At 41.6% G+C, this 12,828-nt stretch overlaps 1 protein-coding gene across 1 annotated transcript in view; it reads right to left on the reverse strand.

Moving 5' to 3' along the window:
* PELI2 (pellino E3 ubiquitin protein ligase family member 2) overlaps positions 1 to 12,626 on the reverse strand; it is a 55,546-nt gene extending 42,920 nt beyond the window's left edge. The window contains exons 1-2 of the mRNA XM_017738900.1: positions 12,622 to 12,626; positions 11,680 to 11,690 (exon numbers count right to left, since the gene is read on the reverse strand). The gene's annotated coding sequence lies outside the window, so the exon portion shown is untranslated. The remainder of the gene's footprint in view (positions 1 to 11,679; positions 11,691 to 12,621) is intronic.
* Positions 12,627 to 12,828: the final 202 nt, after the last annotated feature.

Below are 12,828 nucleotides of genomic sequence, written 5' to 3' on the forward strand. Positions count from 1 at the left end.
TCTACTTCAGAGATCAGCAACAAGCTTTGAACTGTGTGTCAGAGAGCTTGTTACACAAGCTTTTTTGGTTTATGTTTACTTTGGTTTTGTTTTTTAAAAAAATCCAGGCTAGACAGTGGCGAAGAGTAAATGACAGCTCTGTTACTTGGCACGAGAGCTTTAAACCTTGACCTGCACCTTGGAAAGTTTGATGTCAACTCAAGGAAGTCATCCTTAAAATTAAGGTATATGCTAGCTGACATTGAAAGTGCTGCATGTAGCTGATTTTTTTTTGACAATGCTATCAAAATACAAGTCATCATAAAACTTAAATACTTCTCCATACCTATGCAAAATACCTCCCAAAAGACTAAAACTGAACAACTCCTGATTCTCACCGATAATATTTCCCCCAGATAAAAAGGAGTAATTTTACTTTGCTTTCCTTGTCTATAACTAACAGATCTATGGCACACCTCATCATTTTTGGATGAAAACCATCCCAAATGACAGACTTGGCTATAAACAGATGAGATGCTGCAGTTGTTTCCATAGCTCTAGTGAGTCAAACAGCACATCTTTGCTCACTAAACAATAAAGCTGCAGAAGTGAAGTCAGACTTGAGTAAATCTTCCCTTGTAAGTACATTCTGATCCCATATTTGGTAGAATCCTGTAGTACATTCTCCACACATACCAAAATTCAGTTTGTGCTTACATTGTATTTTTACCATCCCTGAACCAGTGTGGTCCCACACTGGTGCCAAAAGCAGCACTCTCACCTTTCATTTCTTAATTCATTCCCACTACTTCTCTCCTTGGTTCATATGAAGGAGAAACAAAACTAGATTTATGCTTTAAATTCAGTTTTAAAACCACATTCCTCACTCTCCAGCCCATTGCAAAACCACAGAAGCACTTTTATCAGCAACATGGAAAACAGCAGAGAGAGCAGGAGAGATTCCCTTGGAAGCACTGCGAGTCTACAGCTATCATGACATCCATGACATATGAAGGCTAAAGATACATTATTCACCTTTGCAATACCCAGTCACAGAGTTTTTCACGGCTCCACACTCAAGTCCTGACTAACTGGAAAACCCTCTGCTGCTGAAGCATCCAACACTCCCTCCCTTGAACACACATTAAAAGGGAAGAAGCCACATGTTTATAGCTTATAGCAAAACACAAACAGAAAGCTTCAACATATGCAAAGTTGACAACAAAATAAGCATATTTGTGTCTCCTTTTATATAATATCACTGCCAGTACTTCACAGTCTTTACACCCTCTCCCCTTGTAACAACCTCAACAATTCATTTTGTATCTAGCAGTATTTCAGCAAAAAAATGGCTAAGGATTTCCTTTTGGAAAAAAGGAAAGAATTCTTTCAAATACATTCTTCTGCATCAGAGCTTCAGAAAATAAGCAGTTGCTGTCTGCCAGTTATCTGTGAATTTCAGTGAAACAGAACAGTGAAGTTATTCTCAAACTTAATCTCATGGGGAAGAGTTGCCAAATAGCAAAAGCGAAGCTAAGGAGAACTTCTGTACCAACAGGATACTCCTGGTTCATTTCCTCCTTTGAACTGTGTTCTCTGGTGCTGTATCAGCGTCACAGATATTAACTCAATATGAATTTAGGTCTCAGCTTGTCTCCAGCTGATTGCATGCATCAATGTCTGTCTCAGAAGCAGCCTCCACCTCCAGAGGTACCACTGCTAATCCCGTTCCTGTTGGGAGTTCTGGCAGTGAGCACATGGCTGCTCCTTGAACAGTGCAGCGCTGCACAGACCACTACAACAGATTGCAACAAACACCTTTAATGCTGGACTTTCTTGGAGGCTGGAAGGAGGATGCTGTTTTATCCTTGTTGCCCTCATCCCCTGGCACTCAACAAGCCTTGAGTGACCAGAAGGTTCCCTTATGTCTTCCCAGGGTGCCCTTTCCCCACTGCATCACATCATCTCTGGAAAAATGTACAGCTGCTTCCTGGCCACAGAATGACAGAAAACAGAGCTGGCAGAGTCACCTGCTCCATCCCCAACTCAAAGGCTTGATCCAGCCAATCCATGACATCTCTGTTTCAGTTAGTTGGGAAGATCTGGGCCTCCCCACTGTGTTTCAACATCTTTAGTTAAAACTTTCCCCATGCACACAGCAAGGGAGACCCAGGTCAAGCAAGTCTCCTGCACTTCCTGCCAAATCCACCAAAGAGCTTCAACAATCTATTCTCTCTTCTTCTCACAGCAGGCTCACGTGCTAGAAGATGAATTCCCATCAGATTTTTCTTCCTTTCTGAAGGAAAATGTTTTAAGTAGTTACAACAGCAAAACTAAAGCAGTATTAAGTAGAAAGACTGCAGCAATAAGCAACTCATGGATAACCAAAGGACTTCCATCCTTGGATTACCAAAAGCCACTGATCCAAGACCTTTGGTTTATGCAACCTGGGATGAAGTCCTGAATGAAAGACACAGTCCCACCTCAGACTGCTGGCTAAGACGTCTCCATAGGCATAAATGCTTCCTAATCACTACCAGTTGTACAGCTTAATAAAGCCAGTCTTCCTGCAGAGCAAGAAAATCCAAACCAACAAGTTCCAAAGTCCCAAATAATCTCATCTCTTTACCCAATTAAAAGCAATGTTTTTGCATCTGTGAACTTGATTATCCCTGAGAAAGGTATGTTGGAGCTATTAATTGTGGCTATAATCAGTTTGGGGTTGGTTTGGTTTTTCTTTTCTGCTTCTGAGACAAGTGTTTGTTCTTACAACTTGAATTTGTGAAGTCATTTTACTATCATAGAACACTTCAGGAAGCATTCCCTTCTCCAGCACTTTTGGAACACTCATTGGCATGGTGATTAGTCCTGTGTGTGTTCATCACAAGCCTTCTCTTCCCCAGCACCAAATTTTAGTACTCCTTGCTTTGTTTACTGCTCCCTGTACTGTCCTCGAGCCTTCTCAGAGGCTGCAGTGATTCAGTGAAATGCAGCCTGGCCTGATCTGTGCCATGACCCCAGATTTTTCAGAGAAAAGGCTGACTTGCATCACTGGCTCGTGATTAGGAGTTATTTTTAATTACTTTTTTTAGCTACCTTTCAAAAGTTGCTCCTACCATCAGGAACCCAGCAGTGAGCTGGCCCCAAAGTCTCATGCTATATGCACAGAGCTTTTATGTTCCAGCCAGCCCCTCTCTGATCAGAATCACAAGTATGGATTAGCTGAGCACACAGTAAAAGGTTATGTACACCATGAAAAAAACACAAACAAAGCTTTCAGAGGCACCTACAGCAGATCAGATAAGCTAGAACCTACTTTCCTCCTTCACAGGGTATACAAATTAAATATAACCTTATCTACTGGAAACACCACAAGAAGTCACATGTGCAGTAGCTGAGGTTCTCCAGGGTGACCTTAATTATTCCCTGGTGTTCTGAAACAGAACTGGTCACTCTTCTGGTTTGGGGGAAAAAGCTATTCCTGGATGTTGTGGCCTCCTCCTGTTCCCCCCACCTCCACCCACCAAGCAATGAATGAATCTGGTACCCTACAGATAAGGTTAATTCATTTTTTAATTACTCCACTCCACACATTTTCCTCCACCACCAGCAGGACTACCCTGCTATTATAACAGCTGTAACAGAAGAGTCATAAGAAAATCAAGTTTGTTTCAGGGAGAATATTTATAGAAACTACAGCTGACTAATCCTCATGCATGTTTGGCTTACCTAACACAGGCACTTCAAGAAACATGCACCTGATCTGTATTAACTGCACCCTACACAAAAAGTTAAAGGATGCTCTTGGCTTGCAAATACCAAATGGGTTGTGTAAGAGCTGCTTTTAATCAGCTTTATTTACACCACACATCCAACTACCTCCAAAATTCCCAAAACTCCTTGCTATTTTGATGCTCTTCTCCTCACTGAGGGGGAGAGGAAGAAATTCTGGAGTAAGAAAATACAGAAGCAGCAGAAGCAACCATTCCCAAGCGAGGGGCACAGGAGTCAGGGATCCATTACTGCAGCTACTTGTCACAGAAGACCAGGGAGATCCAGTCAGGAATACAAAAGAGCTGGTGTTTCTTCTAGGCTGGGAGGAACTTTCTGCAGAAACTTCTTATTACCCTCCTTAATTTTTTCCTAACAAGCTACTAACAAGTAGCTTGTTACTTGTCCCAAATAATTTTTCTGGAAAATAATTTGTTAGTTTTGTTTTTGTGAAACCAAAGACATCTGAATAAGTAACACAAGAGTTTGATTAAAAGCTGATACTCTGGAAGAACCCAAGGAACATGCTGATGCAGCCTACTAGAGCATCAGGATAAGCTTCAATTAAAGCAGTCAGATAACCTGACAGTTCCAAACAACTTAATAGCTAAAAACTCTCTAGGCAGGGATGACCTGAGTCTGACAACATAAAACACAAAAGTCATCCATAACCATGATATTGGCAGGGAAAAAGAAAAGTAGCAACTTTAACAGAAAAAAACCACCACATTTAAGATATTATTATATCAATTCCAACAGAAGTAATATGCTAGCAGAGAATTAGAATGCAAGAGGTTCTCCTTTTAGAAAGCAGAGGGTATGGGGCAAGGAAACCTCTTCTTTCACATAATGATTTCCTTAACAATCCTTATTTCCAACATTTTACTGCTCCCCCCAGCATTCATTTAACAAGGAGGCAATTTTATTCAGTGCTTTAAGCCCATCTCCAAAGCTGTCAGCTAAAACCATTCGCCGCTGCATAAAACCAGCAATGCTAGTGCACAGCAAAATACAGGGTATAAACTAATCAGGTTCATTTCAAAGGATGCTTTTTATTTCAGCTAAAAGAGCACAAGAGGTGGGCAAAGCACCATGTTTAGAGAATCCTCTTTCCAACCCTAAACCTCTCATAGCATGGAGGAAATGCTACTCATCTGAGAAGGATCTAAAATCTAGCCAAACACCACTGGAATTGTTTGATATGCCATTTGGTTAAATATTCACAAATACAGCAGAAAGCAAGATCTGGCTTTCACTGCATTCAAAACAAGTCAGAAAAACACAAAATCCCTTTCAACGCAAAGCACTACGCACAGCTGGGTTTCGGTGCACAGGAAGAAAGAAGGGCAGGAGGAAGACTGCTGATCCACACCACCAGAGGAACCACACAGCTTTGTTTGGAAACTATTTACAATCGGCTCTTAAACATCAGATCAAGGCTGCAAGTTTCAAAATAGACAACAAATGAGACATCATAGCATGCAAGGGGACGAGAGACCTCAAAACCCACCTGCCCTGACATTCTGGACACTCTCCCAACCTCTTTGTGCTTCACACATGCTCAAAGGGGCAAAACCAATCCGTTCGAATTTTAGCCTGCGAATGAACAGTAATAACACCACATTACAGCTGAAAACTTCACTACATTAAACATTATGGAGAAACTACATTTCACTCAAAGGACCATTTGGGCCATTGAAAATAAAAGCACAGTCCCAACAAGTCATTTCCTAAGAAATCAAGTGCTTTCCCTAAAACCCTATCAAGGACTATTTGATAGTTCACATTTTCATAAGAAAATGTGATAGCTTTCTTATAACTTCAGTTCACCTCCAAATACAAGCAGTTGCAAGGTCATTTTTGTGCTTCCACAGACAGTGGAAGAAGTTCCAGGATGTCTGTTACAGCTTTTTCAAACACTCATGCATGACAAGAATCCTCTTTGGTTGGTTTCAGTACCATTTAGCACAGAGGAAGAGATAAAATTTGCATCCATTTTGTGAATATAGGTGATCTCACCAGCAGTGCACTGAATAGAAAGTGAGGCACTCAACTACTGCATCCTGAGCTGCAACATCCAAGTCAAATTCTATCAATTTTAACATTCCTTTTAGCTTCCCGGGGAAAAAGACACCCTTACAAATGCACAGCTCCCAGTTCAATCCCAACTGCTGAACAGAATCCCAAATATTTGCCTCAGAAACAGAAAATAAAGAATTGGGTCTCCTCCTTTGTAGCACTCGCAAGCATTGCTGCCTCTCTGAACACAGCAGCTTCCTTAATATCACTGATTCTGCATTATATCAACTGCTCCATGGCACAAGCTGTCAAAGGGAAGATCATCTACTGCACTGCCTACTCCCAGCACATTTAGAGTGGGTAAGTAAAGAGAAAAAGCAAAGAGTTACCTTTCTGTCTGTTCTTGGTTAGCAAGTGTGTTATGTGCCCTAAAATCCACACAGGATAAATTATTCCTCATACCCAGTTTGAAAGAAATACCTGAAACCTACTGGATCTGTGTGTGGACCATAAGTACAGAGGCATCACAGCACTGCTGAAGCTGTGGGGGTTTTTTAAAAGTCTTAATAAACCAGAAATTAATAGTGCAGCAATGCAGAGAACTAGACTTCAATATATCTTCTTCAGACTTAAAACACACTGACAGCTTACTAATTCACAGCAACCTTGGGTGTTTGCTTTTATCATAATCTATAACAAAGTTAATCAGACATCTCCAGCCAGGAAAAGATTTCTGCAAAGCCATTAAGTGTTTACTGTTGATCAGCAAAATGAATTCTGATCTATGTACCTTCATGACAGTAAAGTCTTTCAGCTTCACACTTTCACCTACAGAACGCTGAGATTTTGCTTCCCTTAAGAGGGCTTCCCAAAATGCTACATAAAATAAACATTGGCTTTTCACAGGCCTCAGAAAACATCACTTACTAAGAATGAATCAAAGCAACAGAAGTGATGAATTCCTAATGTTTTTCCACTTCCAAAAGTGGAAAATCTTGCTCAGAGATTCTGATTTCCAGAAGAATCTCACTACAGAGCTTCGTGTAGCAGTGCCTGAACAAGAGATCTTGCACTGCCATGGTCTGCAGATGGGAAGGCATCTCCTCACTGAAGCATCAAGAGTTTTATGCAAGACAACCACACAAGACAGTGTTTATAAACGGATGCAAGCTCTGAAACTCTGAAGCCACACTGAAGGCTCTACAGCAGGTAAGTTTCCCAGAGAGAAATCTTCACTTAGCTCATCCGCAGGGCTGTTCCAGCCCATCTACTTCTGGTTATACTCTGCAAGCTGAAGTTTCATTCCAACAGATATTAAGTAATGTGCACAAGTAGCACAATGGTTTGTAGAACAGAAAACAAGTTTAAAACCACAGATAGCTCTCCCTCAAATTTTTTCCTTTGGAAATCCAGCTCTTTTTCTTTGCCAACACCCACAAAGACAGACAGCATACTATTACTATTTTTCTTCACCAACCTTCAAGAAAACAAGCCATCCCATATGTTTCACTCCGTTTCTCTAGATTCCTTTGATTTTAAAGGCAAGGATGCCCTATGGGGCAAACTAGACCAAGAAAACAGAGGATCTGTTTAAAGCAAAGTTTCCCCAAGTACAGGCCATAATATCAAACAGCATTACAGGACTTAAAAGTAGCTTTTGCAAGCCAAATGGAAATTCAGCTGTGGAAATAAAGCTCATGAGCCCAAGACTGAAATTGGAAGTGCATTGTCCAGCAAAGCATGACTGCAGGAGCTAGTTCAGAGACACAGAAATCAAGTAATTGATTACAGCTGCCTGGCTCGAGATATTTCCCTGTTGCCCTCAAGTTTTTATACCTGACATCACTCTCCATAAGGGCACCTTGGCCATGCCGCACTGTTTTCAGCTGAAGAGGGGAGTGGTAAAATGCTAAAGAGCTTTGCATCCACTGCAGTGCATGAGGATATATATATATATATATATATATGGATATATACAAGACTCAGATTTTATCTGTACTACCTCATTTTTATGTGGGTTTTGCAGATACCCAAATTATTTCCCGTCCTCCCCTGCCCAGCTTAAGGTGCTGCACATGCATTTCAGAATATAAACCACACATTCCCTTGCTACTCTGGCAATACTTTGGCATTATACCAATACAGGAACATCTCTGTGGGTCTCACACAACTATCTTCCTTTCCTCCTACAGCCCTGTCAAAAGCAGAGGAAAGAGCATTTGTAGAAATCTCTCAGGCTGTACCACCCTGAGGGGGAGCAGAAGATAAGAATGACATCCAGAAATACTCACACCCCATCAGTCTCTTTCAGTATCTTTGTAAAACTCAGAAGCAAATCTCCTGAAACTGCCCATTATAAAGGAACAAGCCTGGAATCTACTGGAGAAGCATTCATGTCTGAACAAATCCCAAATTTTTCCTCTCAGAGTTTTGCCCAAGGACAAAAAAACTCCACTAGGCTATTTTACAACCACTAGGAAAAGGAGACTTTCCACATCCAGAAAATTTACATGTTTGAGTAACACAATACTATTCTTAGCTCTGAACTGAGCTCATACACAAGGCAAAATACGAGGCTGCTAAACTACATGGAACCTTGTTTACAATTCTCAAAACAGTTTCAGGTTGTGTTCAAAATTACTCCAAAAAGCTGGTTTTCCAAGAAAAGATGACATTCAGAGTTATTCTCATCTACATCTACCCCTGAGTTACCTGGGGTAGCAGAACATTCATGTCCATTCTCACTCAAACTCAACATCCCAACACTGTTATTACTACTGCAGGCAGCAGACGTGAAGCAATAGTACTGACAAGGAGAACAATGAAAAAACAAGGAGTTTCATAAGCCAGGGAACCAGCAAAGCATGATTTCCTCTGGGTACATGTCTTGCAGTTGGATTCCTCCTTTGTCTACTGAGGTGACAGCTCCAACTGGAGCTTTTCCTCAGAGGTGAGAATCAGTCACATGGATTCCCTGATGTCTAACAAGGAGGGGGGTGGGAATCTCATTCATCTTACAGCCTCTCCTCACCAAAGCTCAAATAGCATCGGGAGGCTGTGGAATAAAATCAGTTCAGTGACATCCTTCATTTCCAGTTACAGACTACAACCTCACCTGTCACTACAGCTCTCAGTAAATCACAGTGTATTCACCAGAGGCAGATGGAAAATGACTGGGATAGGGAGCCAGTGGTGCCAGCACAGGAGCAGTGACTGCTTCACTCCACCTGTGGTATCACCACCCCAAAACTGTTGTTAAACAGCTTATCCCACACCACAAATACCAGCAGTTCTAGAGGCTACCAGCAGTTATGACCATCAGTGTGAAACAGGCACCTGTTCAGAACTTCTCCAGATTTTAACCAGGATTCATTTATGCCAAGACAAACTGCCCATCTGAACAGTCATTATCTGGACTTTTGTTCTGCCATAACAACAAATAACAAAAAACTAAAAGGTTCTGTCAAATTCTGCTTGCTATACCACATATTTAAAATTTTGACAACAGCTGTCACACTGCATATGTCTGTACATCAAATAAACTCCATCCTTCTCCAAATACAGAATAAAGTCTAGGAACAGAAGCAGGAAGAAAATGAAATGTGTGTTACTCCTGACCAGACCAGCCTTTGCATTTAATAATGACTAAGTAAACCAAAGACTGCTCACAATCACTTATGCAAGAATCACTTAGTTCATGCACAAGTAAGAATGGTGGCAGGAGGTGGGAGAACATCCCTTTGCACTCGTGGTTACAATGAATGTGCTGTTTTTACAAGTGAATACACATATTTTCTGGATATTAAAGAGCATCATACATTCTTATCTCTTCTAGTTTAACTCAGCTAAGTGTTTTGGTCTCTTGACTTAGGCATGACAAACTGATCTTTAATGCATTTCTCAATCTCTGTACAGCACAAAGCATCCCACTTTTACCATCTGAAATATTTGTAACTAATTTCATCGGTTCACAAAAGTGAGACAGCTGCTTTTTCTCAACTGTCATTTTTGCCCAAACCTTACAAATCAGCCCATACCCTTCTGGCTTGGGTCTGAATAGAGTCTGCAACTGGACCCCAGCCAACCCCAAATCCAGTTCCTTCCTTCCCGCCTGGACTGGCTACAGAATGCCCAGAGGTGAAAGAGCGAATCACTTTTCCCTCAAAAATCTGCTTACCCTTTAACAAAGTATCATTTTACCATTGTTCTCTCTCCACCAAGAGATTTCCAGTAGGTAAAGACATAATATAAACCAGTCTCCTCCAAAGAGCTGAAGGCGCAAACCAGCAATAAATGATCAGAGGCCAATTCTTGAGTTGAATTTAAAGTCACATTGCACATAATAAACTGCGAGGGTACCCAGAGCTTGACTTACACCCTGCTAATCACTTAAACCCTGGCTTTGCTTACAGAGGGAACTGTACTTTCTGTAGTCTTCCTGCATCCTTACATGGACAGCTATTTGCTGGATTACACCAGTCTCTGCATGCTGGAAACTCCAAACTTGCAATAAAACTGGATATATGGCACTCCAGTTTTGCAGCTGGAAGTGGGATTGCACAACCAGAGATAAGGCACAGCTGAACGAGCCATGGAACTGCAGCATTTTGTGCTCAAACATGGAAAGGAAGGCACCAAACCCAAGGCTAAAGTTAAAGCTCTTTCGCTCTGACAGCAAGCAGACTGTGAAAATACTGGGAAAAAACCAGCTTATTTATCTTTCATAGGGAAAAGAAGGAACATACCTAGAGCTTTTGGGAAAGCTCCATCAAAGTCTTCAAATGGGTGCAGGGACCCATTACCAAAAAGGGTAGAAACGAACATTTGGGTATTAAGAAAATATTTGTGAAAATTATGGAAAAAAATTTGCAGTGCACATCCCTAAAACTAAACAAGCAGCTTGCAGTCTCTAGCCCAGCACCTTCAGCAAGGCATCTCAGCTAGAGAACAAATCTCAACACAGTCAGTAAGGCTAAAGCACTGCAGCTTCCACGGCCACTGCCCATGGAGCCACGTTCCTGCAACCTCCCGGAATGCCAGCGCCATCCCAAGGGCAGCTGCATCACCAGTGGTGTTTTGAGGCATCTCTCATCTTTCAGACTTTTCATTCTTCCAGTGAAGCCCAGCTAAAAACAAAGTGGAGTAAAAAACCATCCAAGGCTTGTCCATTTGGCTGTTGCCAAACTTCCTTCTCCAGTTTTCACCCTGATGGAAGAGGTTACTCAGATGCTCGTATGGCCTGTAACACCTGCCTCCTCACAGATCTGCCCCAATTCCAAATCATTCCATTTGCTTAATTTGCTGGTGGCTTTTTGGCAAAAGCCACCAAGGTGGTGACAGCCCATTTAATTAAATCTTCTGGCAGAGTCAGATGAGGGAACACTTATGAAGAATTCCTCTGCCTGGACTGCAGTCCTTCCAGAGGAGGTGCAGACCTGCAGCAGGGCACTGCCACCTCTCCCATCACACACATGGCTCTGGGGCTTCTGGAATGGGTCTTCTGCCCACAGCCCAGCAGAGAAGGCCACACACCAAACTCATGAATCAAAACTCACTCCCTGATACACTGAGAAACTATTCCAGCAAATTTTAAGATTCAGAATGCAATTCAAACTAAGTATTGCACGTATGTTAGCAGAAAGGTTAGGGCAAGCACAAGGTAATAAATCCTATCAAGTCTGAAAGATTCTTCTTCAACACCAAAATGATTTTGAATCCAAGTATTGAGCTGCACAGCTCTTTGCTCTCAGAGGTCAAACATGCACTAGGAGGAAGGCAAGTTGAAAGTATAGCAACATTTTGGTATATTAGTCAATGCTCCATAAAAAACACAGTCAATCTGTGAGGTGCTGAACCCTGCCACGGGATGTGCTGGGAAGCAGGAACCACGCAGCCCTTGCTATCTTTCACCAGCTCCGCGTCTCCTGTGAAAGGAGGACACACACACACAACACTCCTGTTTCAAAGGCTGTGGCTTCACCAGCACTAAATCAGACACCAACAATCAAACTGAATTCATGCTGTTGCACATGAAGAAATACAGCTGTGCTTATATCAAAGTTTCAGCCCATTACCTTCTGTGTCCAGACTAAACAGTTCTTTCACTCTTCCTAAGGGCACGTGCTCAAGGGTTTGCACATTTGGGCTCCAGTTTATTTGTAATAGGCAAGCAGAGGTTTAAGCTTTTAATCACTTCAATTTGTTTACTTTCATACAGTGACTAATTGTCTTCAGTCAGTCCCACTCCGTCCTCACCCATGACATTTCCATGCCTTAAGAGGATACACGTCAGAAGTTTGAAGCCTACCTGTTTGTTGAGGCTTTATTAAAGCCTGCCAGTTTGAAGAATAAAATTGTTTCATGACAGCTTATGAACTTACTGGACTCTAAATTAAAGACAGCACACGTATTTCTGGGTAAAGAGTAATTTGAAAGCCCACTAAACCCATCATTACAGTTCAATAAGTATTTCAAAAAGATAAAAAATGTTCCTCAGAGAGAAAGACTGACAACAATTTTTTGTCCTCAATTCCTTGAATGTAAAGAGAAAAAAAAAATTTTGCAACAACAGGGGTCAGTTAACATTACAGTACTCAAGGAGATGACCATAATGATTCCCAGCCCTCTGCTTTTAACCTACTATGTGCCAGCTGTCTCATAACTTTTCTTGCCTGTCCCTGCTCCTTTGGGGAGGCAGCACAGCAAACAGACATTTTACACAGTATTTATCTCACTGTGCAGCTGCCTGCACCTCTGGTAAATACAATTAGTTGCTACACGGCAATGTAGCTATATCACAGTTAATATAAGCAAAAAATATGACAGAAGAACATGAGGTCTTTATTGACAGACACTTGACGAGGGCACGTGTGGCCTTTGTACCAATTCCCTAGAACAGGAAGCTTTCTGCTACCCAGATTAGGTACAGCTCACATCTACTTCATCCTCCTTGAAACTCGTGAGTTCTAGCTACAGTGAGGTCAGTGTGCAACATTAAAAAGTATACTGTTAAATGACCTGAAGTAAATCACTTCCAGAAGCACAAAACAGAGCTTGCTT

Source organism: Corvus brachyrhynchos, unplaced genomic scaffold (assembly GCF_000691975.1).
Source record: "Corvus brachyrhynchos isolate BGI_N302 unplaced genomic scaffold, ASM69197v1 scaffold245, whole genome shotgun sequence".
In the NCBI taxonomy this organism is placed as follows: Eukaryota; Metazoa; Chordata; class Aves; order Passeriformes; family Corvidae; genus Corvus; species Corvus brachyrhynchos.